This window comes from Monodelphis domestica, chromosome 3 (genome assembly GCF_027887165.1).
Source record: "Monodelphis domestica isolate mMonDom1 chromosome 3, mMonDom1.pri, whole genome shotgun sequence".
Classification (NCBI taxonomy): Eukaryota; Metazoa; Chordata; class Mammalia; order Didelphimorphia; family Didelphidae; genus Monodelphis; species Monodelphis domestica.
The window spans coordinates 411,168,964-411,182,660 of record NC_077229.1 but is presented as its reverse complement, the minus strand read 5'-3'; positions in this window follow the sequence as shown (position 1 = coordinate 411,182,660).

Genomic DNA, 13,697 nt, shown 5'->3' with positions numbered 1-13,697 from the left:
AGAACCTACTATGTGCCAGGTATTGTGCTAGGCACTAGGAGTACAAGAACAAAAACACAAGTCTCTGATTTCAAAAAGTTCTTTTTCTGTGTTTTCCCACTTGTATACTTGTTATTTTTATTCTTTGCTTTGTTCTATGAAAAAAATAAAACCAATAACCAAAAATTTACAGAGATTATTAAAAAAAAAACTCTCAGTTCTTATTCTCCTCACCTTCCCCTATCACTATGAGGAAGGGCAATGTGGAGAATTAAACAGCTAATGAAGAAACCCACACTACACACAAGAAAAAGTCAGTCAAGAATATGTGTCGTTTCTCCAGGGTCAGAGTATTTACATGGTACAGGGACTGGGGATGGGGTGGAAGGAGAGAAGTGGATATGAATTGGGCTCTCCTTTTTAGGTAAAAAGTCAATTCAGCATCCTAAAAGGAAAAACTAAAGTCTCCAAAAGAGAAAGGACTCTCTCCCTCTTTCTCCCTCTCCCTCTCTCTCCCCCCTCTCTCCCTCTCTCTCTGCCTCCCTACTTCTCTCTCTCTCTCTCTCTCTGCCTCTTTCTCTCTCTCTCTGCCTTTCTCTCTCTACCTCTCTCTCTCTCTGCCTCTCTCTCTCTCTTTGCCTCTCTCTCTCTCTGCCTCTCTCTCTCTCTTTGCCTCTCTCTCTCTCTTTGCCTCTCTCTCTCTCTCTCTCTCTCTCTCTCTCTCTCTCTCTTCTCCCCCATTTCATGTGGTACATTCTTTTATTTTTCTGAGTCCTTTGGAATAGAGAAACTGAGTTTCTGATGTTTGATTCCTAAACTCTGGACTCGGGGGAAAAAAGGTAATTTTCTATCAGAGGAGAAATGTATATTTTTTTAAAAAGTAATGACAAAATAAAAACAACACAATTGGAAGAGGGAAGGGAAGAGCAACTGGAAGTATAAGAAAGACCTTTATCTAGAAGGTTACATTGAGCATAAAAGAAACTATGAATTCTAGCTGGAGGTTAAGAGGAAGTAAAATAGGGGACAGTATCCATAGAGGACCAGAGAGGGAAGATGAAGTATATGAGACATAGGAAGAAAGCTTATTTGAAAGGACTGTATGGTATATAAAGGAGATTAACATGTAAACTAGCTGACCAAGTTGAAACCAAGGTATTCATACCAGAAAGAGTTAACCTTTGATCCTAGAGATAATGGAGAGACATTGAAGTCTATTGAGAAAAGGAATACCTGCTCAGATGTTCATTTTAGTAAGCTTCTGAATAAATTGGAATGAGGAGAAACTAGAACAATATAGACTCATTACAAGATTAATGCAATAGGTCCTCCAAGAGGTGAGAGAGGCCTAAACCAGGGGGTAGCTTATTTATGGGGATGAAGAAAAGGGAATAATTGCAAGAAATTTTGTGAAAGTAGAAACAAGTAATTAGAGAAAGATCTACTTAATACACTAAGGATTTGTGATTTGGTCTAGGGAAGAAGGAGGAAAAAGTGGGAACGCGAGGAAGATGGGTGAGAGATAATTTTACCATTAGGTAGTGATGACCATGTATAAATCTGTGGAGGCAAGCACAAACAGCATCTCTATAATGCAAGAAGTCTTCAAACTGATGAGTGGACTGATACAACTGGTAAATATCTTTCCTGATTGCCCTAATTGTTTGTCTTCCCTACAAATTGCTTTGTGTTTGTTTGGTACATAAATAGCTTTTATGTATGAATACAAGTGGATTTAAGTCTTATATTTGTTCATCAGTGGGCGTGCTGTGTTTTTCAAGAGAATGTTCTTTGAGAGCAAGAAAGGGCTATCTTAATGTTTCATTTTGTTCTTTCTTCCCCTAGTGCCTGGCATAAAGTAGGAACTTAATAAATGTTTGTTGAGCTGGACTGTGGTTTGTCTCTCCATCAAAGTGGATCCCAACCCCCTCAACAATTTTGTACATAGTGGAATTTGAATACACAAAAAATGTATCAGCTTTTAGTCAATCTGGCAATGGTCACTCCAAAATTAGCTGGTTTATATAAATTACCTCTTGGGTCCATATTCAAAGCCAAACTTCTTGTGCTCAGCTAGCATTTATCAAGCCAGTGGCACCCCAATACCTTGATATGGCATTCAAAAGAGACTTTACCTAGTTAACAAAAAGGTAATAGGAACTTAATAATACAAAATATAACCATCATCAAATTCACCATCATTCCCTTTGGAGAAAATCCAAAACAAAATTATAATATAGATGAAATGTGTTTTAGTATCCTTTTACTTCATCTTTCTGAAATTCTCTCATAAATGGTTTCTTTCCCTTAGCCTCCCAGGCTACCCAATCCCATAACAATACACCTTCCTATTAGACTGTCATTATGTTTCTCTTTACACTATTAAAACTTGCTTTCAAGGGGGCAGCTGGGTAGCCCAGTGGATTGAGAGCCAGACCTAGAAATGGGAAGTCCTAGGTTCAAATCTGACCTCCGACACTTCCCAACTGTGTGACCCTGGGCAAGTCACTTGACCTCCATTGCCTAGCCCTTACCACTCTTCTGCCTTGGAACCAATACACAGTATAGACTCCAAGACAGAAGGTAAGTGTAAAAAAACAAACAAAAAAAAAAACTTGCTTTCAGTCAGGAAGAATCTAATATGACTAACTCTCATCAAAGTATTAACTTTTGTGGTCTGTCCAGCTATTCAATTTATAGTCATGCAAAAAGGAACATGGACAAAAGAAAGCCATAGGACTAGGGCACAAAAAAAGCAGAGTCTGCTGAAATGAGCAGGTCAAAACAATACTTCTATCTGGTTTCCTGAACTTTTGATTATCTGCCCCTTGTCCATTCATTCTCCAGCTATTCTTTATCTTCAGTATTCCAACTAAAGATGTTTGGTGACATCCTGCCCATTCTAGCTTTTCCTCTTCTCTGCTAGGTTTTTGTCTGGCTCCCCCAAACTCCCCCAAAACACATCATTCACAACACCCCCCACCCCAGGAACCTCCAGCCTTTGGTCAATGCTTTGCTTTAAGACATTATTAAGCAAAGACAGTGTAATCTGTATTTTAACAAAACTCAACAAAGGAACCTCTAGTGGTACAAGTGTTAGGGGAAATGTTTGGAGGAAGGGAATGGTATTGGACACTTTCCTCAACGTGGATCTGCTATGCCTAGGCAGCAGGCAAGCTATCTCTCTCCTCTTGCTAAGTGATGCCCAAGTATTAAAATAGAAGGAAATTAGCATTTCTTACTCCTCCACTATCACACTTCTTTTTTTTTTACCTGACATGACAATCTCTCTGCTCCATTTTTTCTGCTGTTCTTTAAATTAATCTATTCCCATAAACAATTTTACAAGAGGTGCTAATCCATACCAAATTCCTAGTTTGCTAATCCAAACTACTCAAAGCACAGAAGCATAGGGTTGTAAGATTTAGAGTTAAAAAGTCCAACTCCTCCTTTTATAAATCGTAGGAGATAGATATATTTTGCCCAGGGGTCAAGGGACTTATTTGGCCATTACATGCATGTAGCCAAGCTGGGACTCAAACTGAACTCCTCTGCAGTTGCTGTCCAAAAGTCCATTCTAGAAATGTAGCCAATGTCAAAAGTTATCATTATCGGTCACTTATAATCCCTTTCAGGAGTGTTTGTTGCTTTCAGGAACTGGAAGGTAGCCAAAACCAAGTTGTTTGTCAGTAGCTTTTCTGACAAACCTTCAAAACTCCAGATTTTGGACTGGCAAATTCACTTGAACAAATAGTTTCTTTGGTAAGAATTTTATTCTCAGTATGGAAAGAAAAGGTCAATGCCAACTCTACATCAGATATTTGAGGTCAATGCCTGCTGATGGCAGCCCTGACTGACTGAAATAGTTCTGGGAAATAGCTCTTAGCAGCTCAGCCAAACATTGCCATCACCAAGGTTGCATTTATCTGAATCCCAACCCCTAGACTGCCTATCTGTACCACACTTGGTTATTTGGTTATTGTTCCTAGGCGGAATCCCCCGTAGTACATACCTCTTACATTCCCCAATCCTCTACTTTCTGGGGTAGAATTCTTGATAGCCAACACTGGATAAATATTCTTGATTGCCTCTTACCCACCTGGTAGTTTTTATATGTGACTCAGCTAGGTGGTGCAGTGAATAGAGTATGACACCTGTAGTCAGGAAAACTCATCTTTCTGAGTTCAAATCTGGCCTCAGACACTCACTACCTATGTGACCCTGGGCAAGTCACTTAACTCTGTGTGCTTCGGTTTCCTCATCTGTAAAATGAGCTGAAGAAGGAAATGGAAAATCACTTCACTGTGCCATGAAAACCTCAACTGGGATCACCAAGAGTCAAGACACAAGTGAAAAAACCCTGAAAAACAACAACATCCACACATGTATAGACAGATCATTTGGGCATCAGCAAGTCTTGAGCATGTCCAAGCTGTCATCAAGACTTGCTGATTTTAGCTTTCTAATGTTTCTCATGTAAGTCCCTATTGCTACACCTTAGTTCAGGGCCTTTTCTCCTAAGCTTGGACTATTAGGATAGCATTCTTAGTCTTTTTTTTTGTCCCTACCTTCTGCAAGATCTGCAAATGGCTCCTTATTGTTTATAAGATTAAGTCCCTTTTTCTTTTGGAACCTTCCTCAAATCTGGCCCTCTCTCGATATCCAACCTAATTTCTCAAACTCCTTTCATTATAGTCAGGTCATTCTGCCCTGTATCCTGTTCACTGTTCAGATTCCCCTTCTACATGAAGCCTTCATCGTTTCTCAGTCCCCAGTTGGCTTTCCCCCTTTTCTGAACTCCTCTAACAATTCAGCTTCAGAATGAGTTATTCTCTAGTTATTTCATTTTATTTCTCTTGGAAAATTTTAAATTCTTGAGGACAAGCACCAGTTTATAATTTAATATTCCATGGGATCCAGCACAATGCTTGGCACACAGTAAATGTTCCATAAATAGTTGCTAGATGCCGGGTCCCTGAACTGAAAACTTTTAGGAACCCCAGCTCTAGGCCAGTGACTTGCCTCTGGCTGTACTATATTTAATCTGCCCAGAGAGATTATCCAAGTTTAAAAATCATGCTGTGGATGCAGCAAGGTGTAGTAAATTCCTTGTCCTTTCCAGATAAGCGTTATTTGACATTTTTCCCCAGTAGAAAAACTCTCATCTTGCACACTAAAGCTTTGATAAATTGAGTTCACCTAGAATTTCCCCTCAAACCATATTTAAACCCCCAACCTTCGAGCAAAGACTCCAGGCTGCGTCTCATTCAGCTCTCTGGCTTCTCTAATTTGTAACCAATACTTGATTTACTAAATGCCAGTGTTCAGCTCATGGACAGATGGAAAAGCCCTGGGTAACTGCTGACCTTCTGATTACAGAAATAAGATAACTTTACTAGATTTCACGTTCAAAGATCTATAGAGATTGGATTTGAAAGATCTTTCTCAAGGCTGGAGGACAAAACAAAGCATATGGGCCCAACGTGGCATATGGCTAAAGATTTATGAATTAATGGAAAGAGAAATTTATTATAACTTTTAAGATAGATAAGTATACCAATGCTGGGCTTCCCTGAATATTTCCCTGACATTCTGAGAATGCCAACTTTTGTCAGAGAAACATTCTCTGAGGAATCAGATTGTAGATATCTGACAATAACAGCTTTTGCCCCTAATTAGGCATACTGGTTAAAGTTTTCCTTAAGTCCTTAATATCAACCCATAACTACTGTATTTTAAGTAGTGCCAAGCCACAGCAAAATAATGAAACAGATAGTTTATCTTTAAAACCCTCTCAGCTCCCTTTATCCATGCCTGTTTATATTCCCTCTTGGAATTCTCCTGGCCCTATGCATCAATGTCCAGGGCCCAGGATCCCACTATATGGGATCTGACTCCCATGTTGCTATCCCCAGATAGTACAAATACATTCTGGATCATTCCCTCTCCTCTTCTTCCATCAAAATCTGCTACCAGATAACTGACTAAGCCTCAAATTAAACACAGCTTCTTGGCCTTAATGGGTTGGGAGACGAAGGGAAGCAATCAGTCCATTGCTGCCAAAGAATTAAAGATGACACCATTAGCAAGGAAAGGAATAACTCAAACTCATATGGTCAGACTCCATATACTTATACTCCAAGGATTCCTGCTTGCTCCCTTCTTCCTTCAGGTTTATTTACCTCAATGACTTTATTTCCTGGATCAGGCATTTTGCCTTGTTCCTAGCTAAGCATAAATTTAGGGCTAAAAAGGGATATCAATTGATTGAACTTATTCTACTCTCTTTGGCTTTCCTAAGTAGGATCAAAGTCTCTTAGGATCCTAGGTTTGAAAGCTGGAAAGGAGCTTATAGATCAGTTAATCCATCCACTTTTTTTTCAAACGAATGACAAAATATTTATTAAAGTATGACTACTTGCCAACTACTGTGCTAATTGCTAGAAATAAAAAGGCAAAATCAAGATGGGCACTGTTCTCAGAGAACTCACTTCCTAATGTAGAAGACTATTCATATAATAGAGCTCAGCAGTGAAGTAGCCAGAAGAACATAGTGGTCCTGAGGGTCAGATGTAAGGGAAATGACAAAGTCTAGAGTATATTGATGGGTCAGATGACAATGCCTGGGGCCCAGAAAGGCACAATGTCTGGGCAATGGTCAGATCTGGTCATCTTTATCTTTTCCAGAAGGAGTTGATGACTTCTTGTTCAAGTTTCAAGCAAAATAAGGGGTGAGAAGGAGCAATATTGGAAGGACTGGATCCGTCATCCTTTGGAAGGAAGAATCAGTTGACCAAAGGGCTGGAGTAGAGCAGAAGCCATGGGTTCCTATCATGGGACTAGGAAATCAGCATCCAGCTAGCTTCTTCTGAGTAAGGATTGTTCCAATTTTGTCACCATATCTCAGCATCTATCCCAGTGTCTGGCATGTTGTAGAAGCTTAATCACTATCTAGAACTTAAAAAGGAAGGAATAGTGGCAGAAATGTGGGAGGAGATGAACTTTCTTTAGCACCTGCTCCTGTGGACCTTCTGGATGGGCTCTGGATCCAAATGAGGAAACTCAGTCCAGAGGTGATGTAACTTGCACAAAGTTAGTTACTATTGAGTTATGGTTTGGATTTAAGACCTCTGACTCTAAATCCAACATTCTTTCCATCTTGACATGTTGCTAAATGTTGGGGGGAAACATTTGCTTTTGAAGAATGATGATTGATTTCATATATTATCCCTAACATATATGTGTATATTTGAAAAAATCCTTAAATGCCTGAAACTCAACCATTTAGCTCTAATGATGGAATTGCCAGCATCAGGAAGAGGCCTAGAGGTTCTTTGCCATTATCCCTCAAGTTAGGCCATAAATAAGGCCTTTCATTTACCTATTTGAGTCTACTAAAAGTAGGACAGCAACAAGTAGGGAGAATAAAAGCAACTATTTGAGGAATTCCCTGAGGGTAGCATCAAACCTAGATGTGAAGAAGATTTACCCTGCTTGGGGAAAAGCAAACAGTAAGCGCTCACCTTAAAATCCATTTAGAATTTAGAACAAATTCAGTTAGTGATACAAGGAGAAGAAAGGACTGAGAAGCAGGAAGAACATTCCATGATGGAAGAGGTAACAACATATATGGAGTATACAACAGTCAAGAGAAAAAAACAGTTGATAATAGTTTTCTATTTCAACTAATTATTCTTGATGGCCAGATGCCAAAATCAGTTGTTCTAACTCTTTTTAAGGAGATTACTGTCAGCAATCCCTAAATTTTACCACTGTGGGACAAAAACTCAGTCCCCCTAAGCTTTGGCATAAAATAACATGGTTGAGAAGGAACTCTGAGGAATCAAAAATAGGAGTCAATAATGATCTAGGGCAAACTTTTAGAATAAAGACCTCTAGTTTCAGGGTCAGGAGGATGCGTGTGTGCATGTGCATGTGTGCTCCATTTCCAGGAAAGGAGGGGTTCCTGAGAGTATCAAATAGGAAGCAGCAGCACTAAAGAATTAAAAACTCTCCAAGTACCCGCTGTAAGTGGGGCCAAATTAGTTTGCCACTTCAATCAAAGCAAAAACAAAAAGGAATCAAAAACTTAATAGATGCTTTTTGACTTGCACAAAATATTTTTTCTTTTTTAAAGTAAAAATGATTTTGCTCTTTTCATGTGTCTCCCAAAGTGATCTGTAACTGTGTCTTAAGGCAAACTCCTAATACTTTCCTCTGGCCAACAACAATGTTTTCACTCAGTTTCTGTATTTGCCCATGTGAGTGATTGATCCGACTTTAGATATTCTCTGGAAATAGTATTGCCCCAAAGAAAGTACAGATATTTTCCAAAAGCACTAACGTTTTATTAATATTGATTAATTAATAATTAATGCTATATTTACAAATGATTTCTAGGAAATTAGAAAATGAAAAATACCTTGGAGAACAAAACTTCAGAATCTTCTCTTGGGGCTGATGAGAACCTAAGTCCCTTATGAACAGATCTGACCCAAGTTAACCAACTCATTGAGTTAAAAGTAATGGTGGAGAAGAGCAACTAGGGGGCTCAGTGCCTAGAGTTGCCTCAGCAACTAGAATGCCAAGTCTGGAGATGAGAGTTCCTAGGTTCAAATATGGTTTCAGACACTTCCCAGCTATGTGACCTTGGGCAGGTCATTTAATTTCTAGTTCTTTCTACTTTACTGCTTTGGAACCAACACTGTGTATCAATTCTAAAAGAGAAGATTAGGGTACTTTTTTTAAGGAACAGTTCAGAGCAATATTAATAGTGGAAATCCAATAAACACAAAAAATAACATTTACTATTGGAGCATTCTTTCCATTAGTGAATCAATAAATCTCTGCTGAGTACTTATTTGTGTGTAGGGGAGGTCACAATGGACTACATTTGAGTAAAAGAGTTAGTATAAGGAAGTGAAAGTTATGGTTTCTTCCATGTCGGAGTCAATGCCTTTCAGCTCAGAAGAGTCACTGTTCCTACCCTCAAGAAATTTACATCAAAACAAAAATGCAAGAATGTATGAAAAAGTCAAAAAAATAAACAGTAGGTATGAAGTTAATATAATGAGTGGACAGAATTATAAGAACAGAAAAAGAGCTGAGTTGGTTCAGTAAGGCTTCATGTAAGAGGCGGAATTTGAACATCGGGTAGGTCTTGAGAGGTTGTTATTCATCCTTCATTTTTTAAGGGGACCAATGACAGGACAGTGTGATGCCATAACTTCCTCATTAATTAGATTTTAGTGAGGTAAAGTTACACAAAGCTTCCAAGCTCCCTCTCTCTTCCACAGCCATCAAAGTTCAGTGGCAAGACAAATATCAGGATACTGGCAATGACCCAGAATGCAGTGGATGACCTTGACATCTTCAATGTCCAGCCAAGCTCTAAGTGCTCCACAATCTGTGGCTTTAGACCTCTTTATATCTTAGAACAAATTGCTCTCTTCCACCAGGTAGAATGAAATGGAAATGATGTTCTATGATGGAGGACAACACAAGCAAAGGCACAGACATAGGGATGCATAAGGAAAATTGGTGGGAACAGACATGAGATATATGTGGAAAGGCAGGTTAGGTCTAATTTGAAGCCTTGAATACTACCCTAAGAAGTCCATACGTTGTGTGTATGTGTTTCCTTACCACAAGATGACTCCCATGTCCTAGCCCAGAGTATCCTCTTATTTTCCAGAGGAAGTTCTTGCTTCTGGCCTCCCACAAACCCAAATCCCTCTCATTACCACTGAGACCCATTTTTTTCTCCCTTCATCATCAGGCTTGGCGTTCTCTTTTTCCTAAACTGACATTCTTATTGATCATGTGTAATCTTCCCAGTTCCCAAAAAATCATCTATAAAAATGTTGTTATTTGGAAATACCAGACTGTGTAAGCTCCTATGGGCTCAAAACCTCTCCAGATGTGTTTACACAAGCACGCTTTCACTAATTATTAGGTCTGGGTATATTTCAAGAGACATCTAATCCATCCCTCTGAATCATGTACTTTGAGCACACCCCAACAGCAGTGGATTGCAAGAAATATTTACTCAGGGAAAAGCTTCTGATTCACCTCCCGCCATAGAACATGTTGTGCTTCACCAGTAGCAAATGAATTCATATCGCAAAAAGGTCAACTTTCAGGAAAAACTCTGAACTTTGAGCCTAAATATGTCGACTCTTAAATGGGCAACAGCTGCTTCCTCCTCTTACTTCTGTGATAAATCTTGCAATTATGCTGTGGTATTTAGAAGACCGCCAGAGGCAAGAGTGTGCATGCTAATTCTGTTGGCTGCTAAGTAGGCCTGGAATACACTCCACGGTCAATATCTCTGCCTTCGCCCCAAGGCCAGAATGTGCTCTTTGCCCAAGCTACACATTTCCACATTAACCTTATAGGAAAAGCCAGCATTCAATAAAGAAAAGCTGAGACAGAGATAAATCATAATATTAAGTTTCAGTAGAGCAAAGCTGAATACTGAACAACCGATACCACATGATAACACAATTCAGGATGGCTATTAGTAAAATCCAGGTCAGCAACGGGAAACCATGCAGTGTGCTAGTCAGGAGAGAGGCAGATAGCTATTGAAATCAGAAACAATAAAAGCTGGGTGCCAAATCCCGTATGAAGACTGAGATCTCACAAATAATTTCTTTCCATTGCGAGGAAAAAAAAATCAATATTCTTCAAATTCTGGGGAATCCAGTTGCATTTTCATTTTAAATGATATCAAAGAATAGAACTTCATGAGTATTAAGGAAAGGGTCACTTTGAGTCTTTTGTAGATTTTAGATAGGAGCATTTTTTAATTGCTTGCCATAAATTGAACCGATTATTCTTTCCCAATCGCTGCCTTCTTTATAATTTTCTTATTACTGCCAAAAAAGCATTGTCAGACTTCCAAGTCACCCAGGGTTGCAACCTAGGTGTCATCTTTGATATCTCATTATTTCTCACTTTTCTTAGCCAATCAGGTGACGAGGCCTATCAATTTTTACTTCATAAAATCTTCTACATATGCCCCCTTCTCTTCTCTGATACTGCCACCAGACTCTCATCTCCTCATATCTGGACTCTTGCAGTAGCCTGCTAGTTGGTCTCCCACACCAAGACTTTCTCCACTCCTGTCCTTCTTCCTTTGAGCCATCAAACTGATCTCCCCAAAATGAAGAACTAGCAATGTTACTCCCCAGTCAGAAAACCCCAACAACTCCCTCTCTCCTCCAGTGGGATCAAATGTAAAAACCCTCTGTTATTCAAAGCCCTTCATGGCCAGGGTCCCTCCTGCTGTTCCAGGCTTCTTACATCTTACTCTTCTCCATTTATTCTGCAATCCAGTGACATTTACCTTCTTGCTATTTCTCAAATGGGACATTCACTCCATCTCCTAGCTTTAGGAATTTTCCCTACTTGTTTCCCATACCTGAAACTCTCTCCTTCATTTCTATCTCTGGGTCCCCCTGGCTTCCTCAAGGTACCCAGCAAAAAGCCTGCTCTATAAGAAGTTTTCCTCCATCCCCCTTAACACTAGTGCCTTCCTTCTGTTGATTAGCCTCCATTTATCCTGTATATATCTTGTGTACGCATATCATTCACATATTATATTACTCCTTAGACTGTGAACACCTTTTGTTGTATGTTTCTTTTGGTCCAGGGAACTATATAGTGTCTGTCTCTACTTCCTCAACATCTTCTCATTTCTCAATCCCTCACCATCTGCATTCTGGACCCACCTCTGATTTCCTCTCAAACTTCCTCTTTCCTCATCCCTCAGCAACTTTTGATTCTGCTGAACAATCCTTCCCAGAGGTTCCTCTGGATCATTCTCTCCTTCCTTCCCTTCTGTGACACAGATCTTTCTTGGTTCTTCTCCTGCCTGTCTGATCATTTCATTTGTCTCCTTGGGTAGATCATCATTCACCTCCCTCGCCCTTAATATGGTTGTTCCCTAACTTGGTCTTAAACCCTTTTCTCTTCTCTGTATTTTATTCTCCTTCTTGAAAATGACTCCAATATCATCATGTCAAGACACATTCCCTCATTGGTGTCATTTAAAAAGCTCAAAATCAACATGTCTAAAGTAGAATTATTTTTCCTTCTAAACCAGTCCATCTTTCAAAATTCTCTCTTTTGTTGTTGTTGTTGTTGTTGCTGCTGAGGGAATCATCTTTCCCTGAGTTACTATAATAGGCTTTGAACTCCCTGGCTCTACTTTCTCCCCATTTCAATCCATCTTCCATACTGTTTCTAAAATAATCTTCCTTAATCAAGTCAGACTACATCATTCCCCTACCACCAGTGATAGGCCCTGTTGCCTGGGGGATAAAGTATGAACTCCTTATCCTGGCACTTAGGGCCTTCTACATTCTGGTTCCCACTTACCTTTCTAGTCTTATTTCATACTGCTCCTTATTGTGAAATGCACATTTCAAAATAAATTACGACTATTCCCCCAAATCAATATCTACCCCTCTATCTCTCTTTCCTGTGTGTGTACACAACTAACTGAGCCTTTAAAGCACAGATAGCTCAAGTACCATCCTTCTACACAATTTTCCTCTGCTAGTCTCTCCCTCTTCAGTTACCCTTGTATTACATTTATTTGTTTACACATATATCCCTCAAGTAGACTATGAGATCTTTAAGGGAAAGGACTGTTTTGTTTGCATCTTGTCATTCTCTACATTAAGCAGAGTTCCTGGCACATAGTGGATAGGTAATGAATATTTACTGAATTGATTTATCTAAAGATAAATTTCATGATTTAGTTTTCCCTGGCAAGCCATAGATCCCTAGTAAACTTACCCTCTGATCTGTGTATGTGTATGTATTTATTTATACCATATAGAAAAATAAATAGCATGTATAGTTATCTATATACCTATAACTATATTTAGGATTATTCCTCTCTATATCAAGAGAGAGAAAGCTTAGGAGTGAGCCCAGATCTATTCAATTTCCTAGAGACAGTCCACTGACAAAAATTAGCCTCAGGAAAATCTTGGTGACCTATTACTGGCAAGATAAATTTTAAGTCATTCTTGTATTTAGTTGTTAAGAGAACTGAGGAAGAGTGAGCACTCTTGCACAAAAATGATGCCAAAATTTTCAACCTGGATTACTAGAAGAGTTGGTCTCAATGTTGTTAGATGTACAAAATGAAATATTGTAGGTTCATATAGGAAACCAATTATTTTGAAATACAGTTATTGAATTCCTTTAAGATCCTGGAGCCCAGGCAAAGAAGTCCTGGCCAAAGAGATGTCCCTGCTGAAATGACCTTGACCAATCACCTTGACTCTCCTTAGCTCTTCTCCTGGGTCCTGTGAAGCAAAACATGGGATTTGTGGTTGATATTATTGCTGTTGCTAGTATCTGCTGACAGCTGGATCTCTTATTATCTTTCTTAAAATGATTTCAATTCATCTGAGATTCTTTATTTGTAAGACAAAGCAAGTCTGGGTCTAGATTTATTGTGGCCACTTCAGGAAGGCAGCCCTTCTTTGGTTTTCATTTCCAATTACTGAATGTGTCTTGTGTTAGCTCCATACATACATCTTAATTACATGATCATTGGAGAAAAGTAGTCTCCTACTGGGGATAAGGGGTTGCTACTAGAAAGCACACATACGCACATACATACACATGCATATGCTCACAGCCCTCTGATTAGGGATGAGAAAATAGAAGTGGTCACATCTTCTATCAAATTGTTT